This window comes from Macrotis lagotis, chromosome X (genome assembly GCF_037893015.1).
Source record: "Macrotis lagotis isolate mMagLag1 chromosome X, bilby.v1.9.chrom.fasta, whole genome shotgun sequence".
Lineage (NCBI taxonomy): Eukaryota > Metazoa > Chordata > Mammalia > Peramelemorphia > Peramelidae > Macrotis > Macrotis lagotis.
In genome coordinates, this window is record NC_133666.1 from 598,025,883 (window position 1) to 598,041,462 (window position 15,580).

At 37.1% G+C, this 15,580-nt stretch overlaps 1 protein-coding gene and 1 long non-coding RNA gene across 7 annotated transcripts in view; one reads left to right on the forward strand and one right to left on the reverse strand.

The window, feature by feature from the left end:
- The window catches only part of EFR3A (EFR3 homolog A), a 135,702-nt gene that overhangs the window by 9,943 nt on the left and 110,179 nt on the right, over positions 1 to 15,580 (forward strand). The gene's annotated exons all lie outside the window — the stretch shown is intronic.
- On the reverse strand, positions 329 to 5,845 carry LOC141499723 (uncharacterized). The gene is made up of 3 exons (XR_012471738.1): positions 5,751 to 5,845; positions 1,340 to 1,539; positions 329 to 867 (listed from the first exon to the last, which is right to left on the reverse strand). It is a non-coding gene; the product is annotated as an uncharacterized LOC141499723 (long non-coding RNA).

The window sequence follows — 15,580 nt, forward strand, 5'->3', positions numbered from 1 at the left end:
GTTATTAAACAACTGTGAATTCATACATAAATGGACAAACTTATTGTTTCCAGAAACTGTAGAAGTGTTGGGGCATTCAGCCTGAGAAATAGAAAATTGTTAAGTTTTTTCCCAGAATTTTTCAACTTTTTATAGCTTTTGACAGAAAACACTATACTGATTTGTTGTTTCCATATCCTGATAGCTTGAGAAATAAAATTGTACAATATACAATATAGAATTTTCCAGTTAGGATTGTTGAGAACAGCAAATTACATATAGTTTTAAATTGGTTCAATATATGGCTTAAGAAGTGTGAGTAAAAAATTCTATATGGAGAATTATTGGTATTGGTATTTTTATTAACTTTAATTGTATTAAAATATATTCAAAGGCTATAGACATCCCAGTACATCTAACAGTTATTTTCCTTATATGCTGGCTTGTTTTCTGCTTCCTGGTGACCCCTATGAGACTCCCCCCCCCCAAAAAAAAGATCTCCACTTGACCCTACTTTTTCAGCTTGCTGTTTTTCTATATCCCTCTTCCCTTTTGTAGCTATATATTTTTTTGAGAAAGCCATCTGTAACCTGGGGCTTCTACTTAATCTCCTCTCACTTGATTCTAAATCTCTACTACCCTCTCTAGTTACCATTGATTTCTTAATCACCAAATCTAATGGCCTTTTTACTTTTAGTTTTATATGCCTTTCCTCCTGCCTTTGACTCTGTTAATCACTCTCTTCTTTTGGTTACTCTATCCATTCCAGATTTTTAAAACACTTCTCCTGGTTTTCTCAGTTTCCTCTCTTCAGTCCTCTTAACTTCTCCCTCTGTACCAGGGCTTCTTTACTTGGGATCCATGGATAGATTTGAGGAAATCCATAAACTAGAATAGAAAAAAATTCTTTATTTTTCTTTCACTAACCTCCAATAGAAATTTTACAGTTCTTTGAATTATTTAAAAATCATTATTATGAAAGGGCACCATAAGCTTCTACAGATTGTCATAGTCCATGAAACATAAAAGGTTGAGAACACTTCCTCTATGTTATCTTCTTTTAGGTGTATACTAATGAATATTCAATATTCACAGACCATCTGGGAAAATTGGACATTACTTCTTTATTCACATGGTCACTGCTTTACCCTAGTTTAGACCTTCATTGTCTCATACTATTGTAATAGTTGTCTTGCCTACTGTCTCTTCCCCTTTCCATTTCCATACAATCTGCCAAAGTGATCTTAATGTACAGATCTGATCATGTCACTCTCCTTGTATGTATTTTGTCTTTGAGTTGACATTTAAAACCTTTTGCAACTTGACTTTAATCTATCCTTCCATATCACTTATGCATTACTTCCTTTTGCAAACTCTCTTGTCCAGTCAGGCTGACCTACTTTTATACATAATATTTTGTCTCCTGATTCCTGGAATGTTTTCCTTTTTCACTTTTTTAGATTCCTTAAACTTTTTCAAAATACACTTCATTCATTAGGTCCATCATGAAGCCTCTTTGCTGATCTTATAGATGCTGGCATCGTTCCATGATTTCTTTATCTGTATAATGGGAAAAGTAGTAGTGTCTGGATTATTGTGAAAATAAAATGGGTTTGCTACATAATACTCTTTGCAAATTTCAAAGCACCCTAGAAATGTTGACTATTATAATTTTCTTAATTTTGTTTCTAGACAAGATTTTCTTAGTTATTTCTGTAAATTGGTTTCATCTTTTTCACATTAATACTAATAACAGAAGTACTGTTTGTACTTGTTTTGGACCTAAAGCCCATTGTTTAAGAGAGAAAGAAAAAGTTTATCCTTGGAATTGTTTTTTTTGTGTGTGTGTCTCATTCCTTTAGTTTTTCTAGCAAAGTCTCAGTATTTTATGAAATTTCAGTCTCTAACTATATTAAAGTACTTCTGACATTTCAAGTGGTTTTGGTGTGTAGCCTTTAGAAGTTATAAGGAGAAGACTTTATTAGTTTAACAAGTATTTGAGTGGAGTATATGTGTGTGGCCTTTTTTTTTTAGGGTTGGTGTTTTTTTTTTTTTTTTGGCAAGGCAAATGGGGTTAAGTGGCTTGGCCAAGGCCACACAGCTAGGTAATTATTAAGTGTCTAAGGCCGAATTTGAACTCAGGTACTCCTGACTCCAGGGCCAGTGCTCTATCCGCTGCACCACCTAGCCATCCCTATTCTAATATTTCTACAATTTAATGTATGATTTAATAAAAAAGTAAATGAATGCCAGAACCTTGTCATTTATTTTTGAATGAATGCCTATAGTACAAACAAAAGGCCATACACAGGGGCAGCTGGGTGTTGCAGCGGATAGAGCACTGGCCCTGGAGTCAGGAGTACCTGAGTTCAAATCTGGCATCAGACACTAAATAATTACCTAGCTGTGTGGCCTTGGCCAAGCCACTTAACCCCACTGGCATGCAAAAAAAATCCTAAAAAAAAGAAATATTAGAATAATTAACATTTTTATAACTTCAATTTCATAAGTAATATCTCTTGAGATAATTGAATAAAAAGTTTATCTTGATGGATGAAAGAGATGTGAATAAGGGCTTTCTACTAATGATGCTGTGCATAGGAGATTTGTAACTTGGAAACAGATTTTGTAATCTTTTATATTGTTAAATTTTGTAAAAATGTTAAATCTTATCTGCTCCTGGGATGTAAATTGATTCCTATTGTTCCATTGTTAATTGTAAAATTTGTATCATCTCATTCCCCACCTCCAGCTTCCAGTTTCCAGCTACCTGACTTTGACCACTGATGGGTCAAGCTTACTCTGGTATTATAGGAGATGACATGTTAGACTTAGAGGTCACGCATCTTGGGACAGGAAGGATCAGTACTTAGCTTGACTGTTGGAGCACACCTGGAGCCAGGTGCTAGACCACTCCCCAAGTGCCACCCTTGTCCAGCCCACTACAGAAGTGCATTTAAAGCTGGAAGAGAAGAGCAGGCCCCACTTTTCATTTCTCTTTTGACCCTACCTTTGCCTTGCAAGGATGACTATCTCTTTCTTAGACCATGTACTCCTGATCTAGGCCTGTGGAGAACCATGGGTCCCTATGCCATATGGCCGGGCTAAGCCAACTCTTAGGGCTATCTATCCTCTCTCTCTCTCTCTCTCAAATTGGTGATCCCAATCATCTGGCAACACTATTAGAAGGAGATATTTCATACTTGCCATTATATTTAAGAATAAAAAGGAAAAAAATCTCACCACTGAAATCAGTAGGTTATAACCTTTTTTTTTCTCTTAATGATGGTAATCTTTGACTTAAAAAATTAATAGACTATTTGGTGAATATCATTAGTTTGTTTTCTGCTTAGGTTTGTTAGGTATTTACTTTCGATATTACAAAGAAGAACTAATTATAACAAAATTTACATATCCTCTTGATAACATTTTCATTGTTTAAAGTTATGAAAATGTTTTTGACCACATCAGATTTGACCACATAGACTGCATTAGTGATAAATTGAAGGCATTTCAAGAAAAAAATAGTAATAGAAATGCCTGATATTTGAAAGAAAATAAAAGACAACTGTGATACCTATTATAAATGGCTAGTGAGTACTTAGTCCAGAGTGATTGAAATGGTCTTTTATTAAGACATTTTGGTAAAAGCACCACCTTTCTCTGAAGGAAAGAGGGGCATGGAATCCCCAAAATGCTAGGTCTTTTAGGCACTTTGAAAGACTTATTCTTCCCCCCTTCATGCCAATCTTTGACTGGGGTCACAATCTAATTGATACATTTGTCCCCATATATTTTCCCCAATACTAATGAGCACAGGAGAGGGAACAGCAATCTCCTTGAGCCATACATATATACTCCACTCAAATAACTCGTTAAACTAATAAAGGAGAAGGACACAGACCCTAGGTTAATTCAGAACTAGGTGGCACGGACCTGATCTAATCTCAAGTTTTGATCAGGTTGAGACCAAGTCTTTTGTCTTATGCTCACATACATACCTGCCCATAGGCACCAATGCATTCTTGTGGAAGCCAAATGCACCCACATATTCCTTACAATACCTAGTTTTGCTGGGATAGTGTAGTTTGAGTTATGATTTTTATCTTCCTCTCTGTTCCTTCAGATACTTTAATCTTTTTTTTAAAGGGACCCTATTTCTTGCTCTCTTCCCATTTCCTCTGATCCTTTCTTCTCATTCATAATCTCTTTTTCTTTGGGATTTTGTTTATTAGTTTAAATTTTCTTCAGCTTTTATCTGGCTATAAGTCCATCCCCACTCCCTTTTTTCCTTTCAGTTGAGTAAATTTCCCCTTCTCCTTCCCTTCAACTAATGTTGTTCATAAATTTTTAAGATTTCATTTTGTGCAATCCATTCCAAAAAGGATTTCCTGGGACATTTAGATGGCATAGTGGATAGAGCACTGGTCCTGGAGTCAGGAGGACCCTACTTCAAATTAGGCCTCAGACATTTAATAATTACCTAGCTGTATGTCCTTGGGCAAGTGACTTAACCCTATTACTTTAAATAAATCAAATTTTAAAAAAAATTCCTTCACTCTTCATTAACTATTCTCTTTTGAGGCTGTCTATTCTAGGTCCTCATTCTCTAATTCATTCTCTTTTCATTCCTCATGGTATCCAGATTTCCATGTTATCCTTTCTAGATTCATCCTTCTAGGTGCTTTCTGCCATTGAGTTAATAGGACTTGCTTTATGAATCACACTTCTTTTATACTCCTAGAATAATGTCAATTTTTACAAATGTCATAGTTATGTAAGGAATTATGAACAAAGGAGATGTGATTGGAAACAAATTTTATATCTTCTGTGTTGTTAAAATCCTGTAATCTTGCTGGTCCTAATAATCCTCTGTAATATTAAAACACTTCCTTTTGACCTTCAATCTGACCTTGGCCATGATTTCACTGGTAGAGCCAAACTAGATTATATAGGTGCAATAATCATTTTAAGACCACCCTGACCAGAAACAAACTGTCTAATATAGGAACCCCCAACCACTCCCAAAAGGCAAACTCTCCAATGCAGGACTTGGAGAACTCCCAAAATTGTCTGAATGGGGAATATGTAGATTAGGAGAAATATCTATCTAGTTCTTAACATTAAAAAAATGTTATAGGTGCCTTTCTGATGTTTTCTGAGGAATCTCTTGTCTCTGTGGACCCTAATCAGATGTAAATCCCCTCCTATTGTTCAATCTAATTCCATTTTTACATGTAAATTCCCCAAAATTAGAGCAACCTCAGCTCATCCCTCAACCCACTCCTGCAAATTCCTCAGATTGAGTACAGAACCTCAGTCTTATAGAGGGGCTGCTGGGAACCCAGTTTTTCCTGACTCTTCTCTGCTCATGAAGTGGGCAAGACTCTAAAAGTCTGGGCTAATCTCCTGGCAGAACTCTCTGGAGTCTAAGCCCAGCCAGTTTTTATGGCTGTTTTCCTTTCTTTTCCTAAGGCATTTTTGCTTAGACTTTTGTTTTTCACAGGACAGGTCTCTCTTGTGCTCTGTCCAGGAAAAAAAGTTTTAATCTGTGAACATTGCAGGCTTGTTGTGAGGAATCTAGACTGACTTCCACAGAATGCAAGAGGAGATTGTTAGTTTAACACACACACACACACACACATTACAAAGACTGAGTAAGTGCAGGTATGTGAGTGTAAGACAAAAGAAATGACCCTGAGCATTCAGTGAGGTGAATGAGGTCCCCTTACCCAACTTTAAGCCTCTTTACCCTGGGGAAGGTTACAAACCAGTTTGATCTAGAGTCCCTATCCTCTGCAAGTGCAACTGCTCACTGAAGTTCATACATATTACCATACACTCTCCTGTGCTCATTAGTTTAATGACCAGGATGAGGAAAGCATTATTAGAGAATGGTATGGTGTGAGTGTATTGCTTAGACCAACCAATGGCTGGCATGAAGGGGAGGAACAAGCCTTTCAAACTGCATATAGCATGATGTCACAATTCACTGCCTTTATCTGCTAGGGCTGCTAGGGAAACGGGTCCTTTTCTGCAGAAAAGTTATGTCATTAATAAAAACTATTTTAATCACTCTGGACTATATTTATTATTAAGAGCCATTTGCATCAATTTTGGGTGCTAATTCCGTATTATAATGGAAAATAACCTTGAGATTTTCCCTGATAAACAGAAGAAAAGAGAACTCAGACCTCCTGCTTGAATTGAAGCAAATTGTCTTCCTTTTCCTGAGAAGTATCTCACAGATCTCTGAAAGGGCTTGACTGAGCTGAGTGATTAAATGCTTAAGGGTAAAACCTTTGGTGAGGGGTGATCCCTTAGGGTGGTAAGGTGGCTGAAAGTACCTCAAAGACTGGTTGAGAAGTCCTTTTGCTGGGCAGACCCAAATGAGAGACCAAGGATTAGAGGAAAAGGGGAATGGGAATGGGGAGGGGGAGTCAGGGTTCCTGAAAAAAGTCCACCACTGGGGGAAGGTGCTAGCTGATCTCAGGAGTGCCTCAGGACCAGAATCACTTAGAAGGAAGATCAGTTGGATCCAGGTAGGGGTGTGTGTGTGTGTTTTCACATGAGTGTGCTTGAATTGTATGTATTTTGTCTTATCTGTGGATTAGCTGTTACCAAGCTTTCTGAACCAGTTCTGGGGCTTTTTGGGGTATGGGGACCCCATATTCTATTAAACAGTTTAAAACTGGGGGGTGGGGGGCTAGGAAGAAAATTTGGAAGGTAGGCCGAAGAAGTAAGATCTGTAGCTTTCTCTGTTAGCCCTCTGTAGCTGCAGCCCAGGAGGAGGAGCGAGCTTTTAAAGAGACAGCTTCTTTATTGGTTCATGCTTCCATCTCATATGGGAATATTGTAATTGTGACAATTTGAGAAAAAAAGCTGTGGAGTGAAGAGAATTTAGAATGAATTTTAAAAGTTAGGAGAGAGGAGATGATTTGGGGGATGTGAGGAAGCCTGAGAAATTATGAGAGGAAAGCGTTATTATTGCCCTGGTTGTCTGAGGGAGATTGCTTAATCCCATCCCTCATTTCATTACAACCTTAAACTCCAGTCTGCCCTTGTCTCTAGGAGTTAAAGCTGGAGGAGAGCCTGCCTGTGGAGAGTGGGGGGGGCAGGCAACTTGATTTTAATAGCCTTGCCAGTTAATCCATTAGCTTTAAAAGGGGGAAGCTAGCTGCATGTGAAATGTGTGGTAGAGAAGCAATTAAAATAAGGCCTTGGGAGACTCGATACACTTTGAAAGGAAAATCTCCCTATGTTTAAAAAGAAAAAAATGCTAACTTAAAATTTAAACTGGCTGATTTTGTGATGTCACTTTTTAAATTTAGTGCTTAGGAGGAGTTTGCGTTACAACTGTGGGCATATACATATATCTGTATTTATATTAAATATAATGTGAATTTAGTAATTGCCTTATTGGGGAAGATTTTGAAAGGAAATTTTGTTAAATTGATCCCTTTGCTCTGACCTCATGGCCTAAACTATACTATATGCTCCGACTTCCATTCCATTTTTTTTATTATTATTTTTAAATTTTTTTATTCTCATTTTGTACAAATTTTTTTTACATTAATAAAATATTCTTGTTTACAAGTAAACAAAATACCCCTCCCCCATGAATATAGATAGACTTGCTTGGGCGAAAAAAGTAAAGGGGAGAGAAAAAAATTAAAATAAAAAAAATAATAGTAATAATTGTAGGTATGGCCAGGTGGCGCAATGGACGAAGCACCAGCCCTGGAGCCATGAGCACCCGAGTCCATATCCAGCCTCGTAAACCTAATAATCACCCAGCCTTGTGACATGCAAGCCACCCGATCCCCACTGCCCTGCAAAAACCAAAAAGAAAAAAAAAGACCCAAAATAAAATAAAATAGTAATAATAGTAGGGGTGGCTGGGTGGCAGACAGAGCATTGGCCCTTGAGCCAGGAGCACCTGGGTCCAAATCCGGCCCCAGACACCCAAAGATCACCCTGCTATGTGGCCCCAGGCAGGCCACCCAGCCCCACTTGCCCTGCACCCTCCCCCAAATAATAATAACAAAAAATGTGCTTCAGTCTTTGTTCCAGCACCAACAACTCTGTCATGGGTGGATCACATTCTTTATGATAAGTCCATCACAAAAGTTACTTCCATATTTTTCCAACTTTGCCATTGCTGATCGCAACTCCCTCCTTTCTTATTTCTCCACTACCATGTACTATACTTTCTCCTTTCACTCTGACTCTGCTGTAGGGTCTCTGAGTGGTGCAGCAGACAGATCCCTGGTCCTGGGGCCAAGAAGCCCTGAGCCCCCATACCACCCCTTAGGCCCAGAATCCACCTGGCCCTATGGTCCTGGGCAGGCCTTCCAATCCCAGCCCCTTGCAAGAAGTAAAAAAGAAAATGTGTTATATCTGGCCACTCTCCCCCCATGGTCCATCCTCTCCTCCTTTATTCACATCCCCACCCCTTCCCCCTCCTCCCCCCTCCTTCTTACTCCAGATGTCTGTACCCCATTGAGTATATTTGCTGTTTCCTCTCCTAGCCACCTCTGATGAGAACAAAGATTTCCTCATTCCCCCTTGCCTCCCCTCTTCCATATCATTGCACTAGCTCATTGTAATAAAAAAAAATCTTATTATGTTAAATATCTTGGACTATTCCCCCTCTCCTTTGTCTTTCTCCCATTCCATTTTCCCTTTTTTCCTATGGACTCCATTTTTACACCATATTTTATCTTCGAATTCAGCTTTCTCCTGTGCTTCAACTATAAAAGCTCCCTCTACCTGCTCTATTAACTGAGATGGTTCATATGAATATTATCAGTATCATTTTTCTATACATGCAGTTCATCCTCATTAAGTCCCTCATATTTCCTCCCTCTCCTCCAATCTCCATGCTTCACCTGAGTCCTGTATCTGAAGATCAAACCTGTTCAGCTCTGGCCATTCCAAAAGGAACCTTTGAAATTCCCCTGGTTCATTGAAAGTCCATCTTTTTCCCTGGAAGAGGACATTCAGCCTTGCTGGGTAGGTCATTCTTGGCTGCATTCTAAGCTCTTTTGCCTTCCAGTATATTGTATTCCAAGCCCTATGAGCTTCCAGTGTAGTTGCTGCTAAGTCCTGTGTGATCCTGACTGCAGCTCCATGATATTTGAACTGTGTCCTTCTGGCTGCTTGTCATATTTTCTCTTTGACTTGGGAGTTCTGGAACTTGGCTATAATATTCCTAGGGGTTGGTTTTTTGGGATCTCTTTCTCGGGGGGATCGGTAGATTCTCCATTTCTATTTTGCCCTCTGCTCCTAGAATATCAGGGCAATTTTCCTGTAGTAATTCTTTGAAAATGATGTCAAGGCTCTTTTCCTGATCATGACTTTCAGGTATTCCAATAATTTTCAAATTATCTTTCCTAAGTCTGTTTTCCATATCAGTTGTTTTTTCAATGAGATATTTCACATTTTCTTCTAATTTTTCATTTTTTTGGTTTTGAAGTATTGATTCCTGATTTCTGGTAAATTCATCAATCTCCTTGAATTCTATTCTTTGTCTGAAGGATTTGTTCTTCTCAGAGAGTTTTCTTATCTCTTTTTCCATCTGGCCAATTTTGCTTTTTAAAGCATTCTTCTCCTCAATAACTTTTTGAACTGTTTTATCCATTTGACCTAAGCTGGTTTTTAGCATACTATTTTCTTCAGCATTTTTTTGGATTTCCTTTTCTAAGCTGCTGACTTCATTTTCATGTTTTTCCTGCATCTCTCTCCTTTCTTTTCCCAGTTTTTCTTCCAACTCCCTCATTTGATTTTCAAAGTCTTTTTTGAGCTCTGTCATAGCCTGAGCCCAATTTCTGTTTTTCTTGGAGTCTTTAGATGCAGGAGCTTGTGCTTCCTCATCTTCAGACTGAATATTTTGATCCTTCTTGGGCTCATTTGCAAAATATTTCTCAATAGTCTTCCTCTTATTTCTCTGCTTGCTCATTTTCCCAGTCTGGGCCTGGTTTGGGGTGCTTCCTGAGCTTTTGGGATACTCCCACAAGGGTCTCAGTGTGTGAGTCTCTGTCCTCCCTCCTGGTCCATGAATGACCATAAGCGCCCCCCTCTGCCACAGGGCTGATGTGGGGGGGGGGGGGGCTAGACTGGGATCAGGATCTGAATGTGTTCAGAGGCCCAGAGTCCTGTTGCAGGGGCAGAGGACAGAGCTCTGCAGTCTCTCTCTCTCTTCACTCCCCTCCCTCAGCTCCTCCCATTCCATTTTTCATGTCTTGAGATAAGGTTAACATCTCAGAACTGGATTTTTGGGAGTCATTCTGAGGATTTTACAGGCTATTAGTGTTGTTAAATTCTGAAAAAAAATTGTATAGAATGGGAGTTAATTAAGCATTTTAAAAATGGTATTTATCTGGGGAGGCTAGGTGGCAGTGGATGGAACATAGGCCCTGGAGTCAGAAGTACCTGAGTTCAAGTCTTCCCTCAGACACTTAATGATTACCTAGCTGTGTGGCCTTGGGCAAGCCACTTAACCCCATTTGCTTTGCAAAAAAAAAAACAACAGTTTTATCTAAGTATGCTTATGGAAGTTTTGTGGTAATTGAGATTTATTGCATGTGAAGCTTGTGGAAAATATAATAATGTTCTCAGGAATATTTACTTATTTCTTTTGGGAAAGAGAAATACTCTCAGGAAAGAAAAAAGCTTTGTAAAAGACATTTATGTCTAAATTATGTCTAAATTCTGATCTGTGAGCTTATTTGTTTTGAAGTACAATATCGGTGTTGGTGAAATTCCTGCATAGAAAGGGGTCCCTGACATCCTTCTGGGCCCTGAGAAATTCCTTAGAACTATAACTTTGCCCAGGAGCCTTTGGGTCTGAAAATAGACTGATAGGACCTAAGGGGGTCACAGATATACCATAAAATTGTCTAAAGATTTACAAAGCACCCTTGTTAGTCTAATTATCTTGCTGTATCTGTTAAATTCCAGTACTGCTTCCCCCTTCCCCAGATGCAGCTGGAACCATTAAGATAGTAAAGTGCACTCCCTCAAACCTATAGGAAGCCTGTGAATTCCTGACTCCCTCCATCTCAGAAAATATGTTCAAACATTACACAAAGACCCTGACCCTGTTTAAGTGTATTGTAGAGAGATGCAAGCTGTCATAATCCTTAGTACTGCTATAAACCGTCCTATGAACATATTTATGTTCATCTTGCAGGTTATTGTTCTGTTTGAATTACATTTTGGTTAACTCTTGGGCAAAGTCATATAGACCCTTGATTTTATATTTAAAAAATAATTCTACTTGGTCTAAAAGTTCCATTCTTTATCTCTGCTCCATTTTTTCTCCTTTATAGACTTAACTGTTATTTGATTCTTTCTACTATATTTCACTTCTCACAACTCCCCTTGTTCTTTTAAAACAAAGTTTTGTAGGGGCGGCTAGGTGGCGTATTGGATGAAGCACAGGCCCTGGAGTCAGGAGTACCTGGGTTCATAATCCGGTCTCATAATCCGGTCTCAGACACTTTATAATTACCTAACTGTGTGGTCTTGGGCAAGCCACTTAACCCCATTGCCTAGCAAAAACCTAAAATAAAATAAAATAAAATAAAATAAAAAAACCAAAGTTTTGTGAATGGTTTTCCAGTAAGTAGGAGAAGGGCAGCCAGTACTTTTAAATAGTGCCTTGCTTAAAATTGTTGTAGTTATACTTGGAACAAACTGAAGTTCTTTCATAATCCTGGATAATCCTGGAATTTCTTAAATAATCCCTGAGTTCCCCCCAGGCATTGCTATAGAGTTTATTGTTAAACATTTCATGATGGAAACCAAAAAAACAGACTTTAATCTTTAATTGTATTATATAACTACTTACCTTCAAAATAATTGGATTGGTGTAGGAATAGATTTAATATTCTCCCTTCTGTAGTCTGTATCTCTTAAGAATTTTAGCTCTTTTAGAATATCCACAGTAAGATCTTCTGCTCCTGAACTGGTTTGCAAGGCATGATCCAAATCCTCAGATGTAACTGACCCTATTCTGAGTATGGTGAGAAGAAATAGGACCTTCTGCTTCTCTTGTTCCCAGCCTAGGTCTCCAGTTTCTCTTTTATCTGTTGGATCATTTCACATTTTCTCTTTAGACTAATCATGATTATGCACTGTGATTGGTAATTTTATATTTTGTATTTTAAATATTTGTTGTTTTAAAAAAATTTCAGAAGACTTCTGAATGAGTCCTGTTAAGAAACTCCTTACTGAAAAGAAAAACTATTGTATTTTTCTTTTATTTTGTGATAACTATTCTAAATAATAATTCATCTTGTCAGAGAAATGCTATCACACAGTTGTTAGCTTTAGACATAAGGCTGCAAATTATATCCTGTATGTAATAGTATTGTAATTATTTCTTTAAAAAAACTACTACAGTGGGAAAATTGAAAGTTGATGGTAATGAAGTCGAATAGCTTAAACATTTGGTAAACTGAAGTAGTATCTTTTATTTTAGGTTAGACAGATTGCTTTGGAGAATAATTGCTTGCATTTGTTTTTCTTGGTTTGGTGAATTAATTGTTCTGGTAAGATTCTTTAAAAAAATTAAAATCCGCACAACTCTCTTTGAGCCATGTCACCTTTCTAAGATAGAATCAGCAAGTTATTAAATATCAACATTTTGTTAGTTACTGTGCTGGGTGTACAATACAAAAAATGAAATTATCTCTTCCTGAAAAGTTCAAGAAATTAGTTTATGGATAGATTAGCAAGCAGTTGACTCTGGAAAATAGGAGAGTCCTGGGTTTGAATTTCAGTTCTGGTGATTATTAAGCTGTGTGTGCTTAATTGGGTATCTTTTTTTTTTTGAAAGGCAAATGGGGTTAAGTGGCTTGCCCAAGGCCACACAGCTAGGTAATTATTAAGTATCTGAGACCGGATTTGAAACCAGGTACTCCTGACTCCCAAGGCCGGTGCTTTATCCACTATGCCACCTAGCTGCCCCCTTCATTGGTATCTTAGTATACTGGAAGAATTATTGTTTTTTTTTTTCAGCTAAATAATAATTCTAACAGTAGAATGAGTGCAAACTTCCCTTTAATAATTGCTTTTTTCAGCTATATGTCAGAGATGTAGCTGTGAGCTTGTGTTGCATTTTCAGTGTTAATAATCTTAAGTAAGTTCTTTCACTTTTGGGGAACAGTTAGGAGAGGAGAGGGAGATTTTTGTTGCTTAGATATAGTCTTGACATTAAGTTTTTGCCCTGGCTCTGCTTCTTGTTGCATATATATATTATAGGGTAAGGGGATCACTTCATTTCTCTGGGCCACCATTTCTTCTTCTGCAAAATGAGGAATGCTCTGCATCTGTATTCCTGTGGTCATGAGCAAATCACTTAATTGTTTTTAAGCCTGTTTTTCCCTGTACAATGTAAAGTAATAGTACTGGCATTTAGTTACAAATGATTATTGTGAAAATTCCATACAATTCTATTAGTGAAGCCCTTTGTAAGAATTATAATCATATATTAATATAATTTTATTCTTACATAAAAGGGACTTGTAGCAAAAGGAAACACAAAAAATGAAATCCTTGCCTTTCTCTTTCATCATCTTCTTTATTGCAGCATCCAGAAAAATAGAAGCTAGTGTTTGAAATGGCAGAGATGGAGTCTAGTTTTCTATCTGATTTTGTAATGCCTTCTTTGTGCCTCCTGATAGCAAGTAAGGCCATGCTCCCTCCAATATTCTATCCCTTTTAGACACCCTCACCCTTTTTTTAGTTATCTTCACTCAAACTCCATTTTCTGTATATAAAAATATCTCTAGATCTTCAGTCATGTGTTCTCATGTCTTTTCCCCATACTGTTAGAGACCCCATCCAGATCCTTTTTCTCAGCTCTAAGCTACCCTCTGCTAGAAGCAGCATGATATAGTGGAAAGGATTCTTGAATTTGGACCCAGAGGACCTAGGTTCGAATTGTATCTTACTGCTTCATTTTGGGCAAATCATATCACTTCTGTGAACCTTAGTTTTTCTTAAACTATAAAATGACATTTGGACTAAATGATCCCTAAGGGTCTTCCTAATTTAAAAGAAATTTTAAGGTCTTTGCCTTAAATTGTGATAGTTCTGTGTTTGTTTTTTTTACTTGGCTTATTTCATGGAAAAATATTACTGGCATCTAAATATCTGATAAATTCATTTTTCCTATAGAAATATTTTTATAAGTGGGAGTTATTTAATGTTTCTGTGAAAAATGTTCTGAATTTTGATTAACTATTATATGTTTTGAAACATAATGCTTAAATAGAAGAAAGATTGAAGAAAACCATCTTTAAATCCAAATAAAATAATTCATTTGTATCTGTGTTTTCCCTAGTGTGTTTATCTGGGAAGAAAGGGCAAATAATGAAATTGAGAATGAAAGGAAAGAAGGTATGCAATTACATGTGGAAAGAACTTGGTGTAATCAAATGCTCCCTTAATGGATTAAGATTCTGTTAAGACAGATAACTTCTCAAGTTGAGAGACATGGGTTGTTATTGAATCCTTTTATATCCTTATATGACTTTAGCAGAAACAGCATTGTGGAGACAGTGTTGTGCCATGGATAGACAGCCATAGATTTGGTATCAGAAAGAAATGCTTCCACATCTTAGCTTTGACACTTATTGGTCATGTAATTTTTGATCCTTGCTTTTTCTGTCTGTAAAATGAAGATAATAGCAATTCTCTGATTTATTCAGATTAGAGCTTAAAGCATTATTTAAATGTACGCTGTTATTAATCATTCTAGCAATAAAATTTTGTTGATTCTTCCTGGCATCTGCTTTTTACCCATTCAGTTTAGTTTCATTCATTCTGCAGTTAATCCGATTCTTCCTGTGAACATAAAATATGCCTTATCACATATTGCATTAACAAGATAGGAAGAAAAAAAGATGCAAAGGTATATTTAAAAGGCAGTAATAATAGTCCTCTCATTTGGCTGGATTTAAGAGTATGTAGAAGGAATTATGGGGTTAGATTGGGAAAAAAGAGTTAACACTGAACTATAGAGGGCCTTGAATGCCAGGCAAAGACATTTAACATTTACTCCATTAAAGATTTTTGATTAGAGTAGTAGGATCATATATGTTCAACTGGTTTACTCACCATCCCCTTTCCCCAAATCCATAGCTGTACCTTTATGCTTTTATTTATGCTTTTGACTGTAGTAAAGGAGAAAGAAAAAACTGACTTTTTCAATTCTACTTCAAACACATTAACTTTGTGATCCTTGGTAAATCGGTTAATCTCTCTGGACTTCAGTTTTCTTGTCACTAAATTGAAGGAATTATTTTATATGATCACTTAAGAACTTCTAGCTATAGAGCTATGATTCTGTGACCTTCTAGGAATGCCTTCATCTAACTCCTACTTTCTTTATACGGGTTTCCTGATGAACTCAGTCTTAAGTGATTGATTTCTTCCATTATTTGAATTCCTATAGCACATACTTTATATATTGATCATCTGATGAATCATATATGCTTATCTCTTACATTATTATTTCATACTGTGATTTAAGTATTGAATTGTTACTTAACTTCATAATTTCAACTAGATTATTATCTCCTTGAGATCT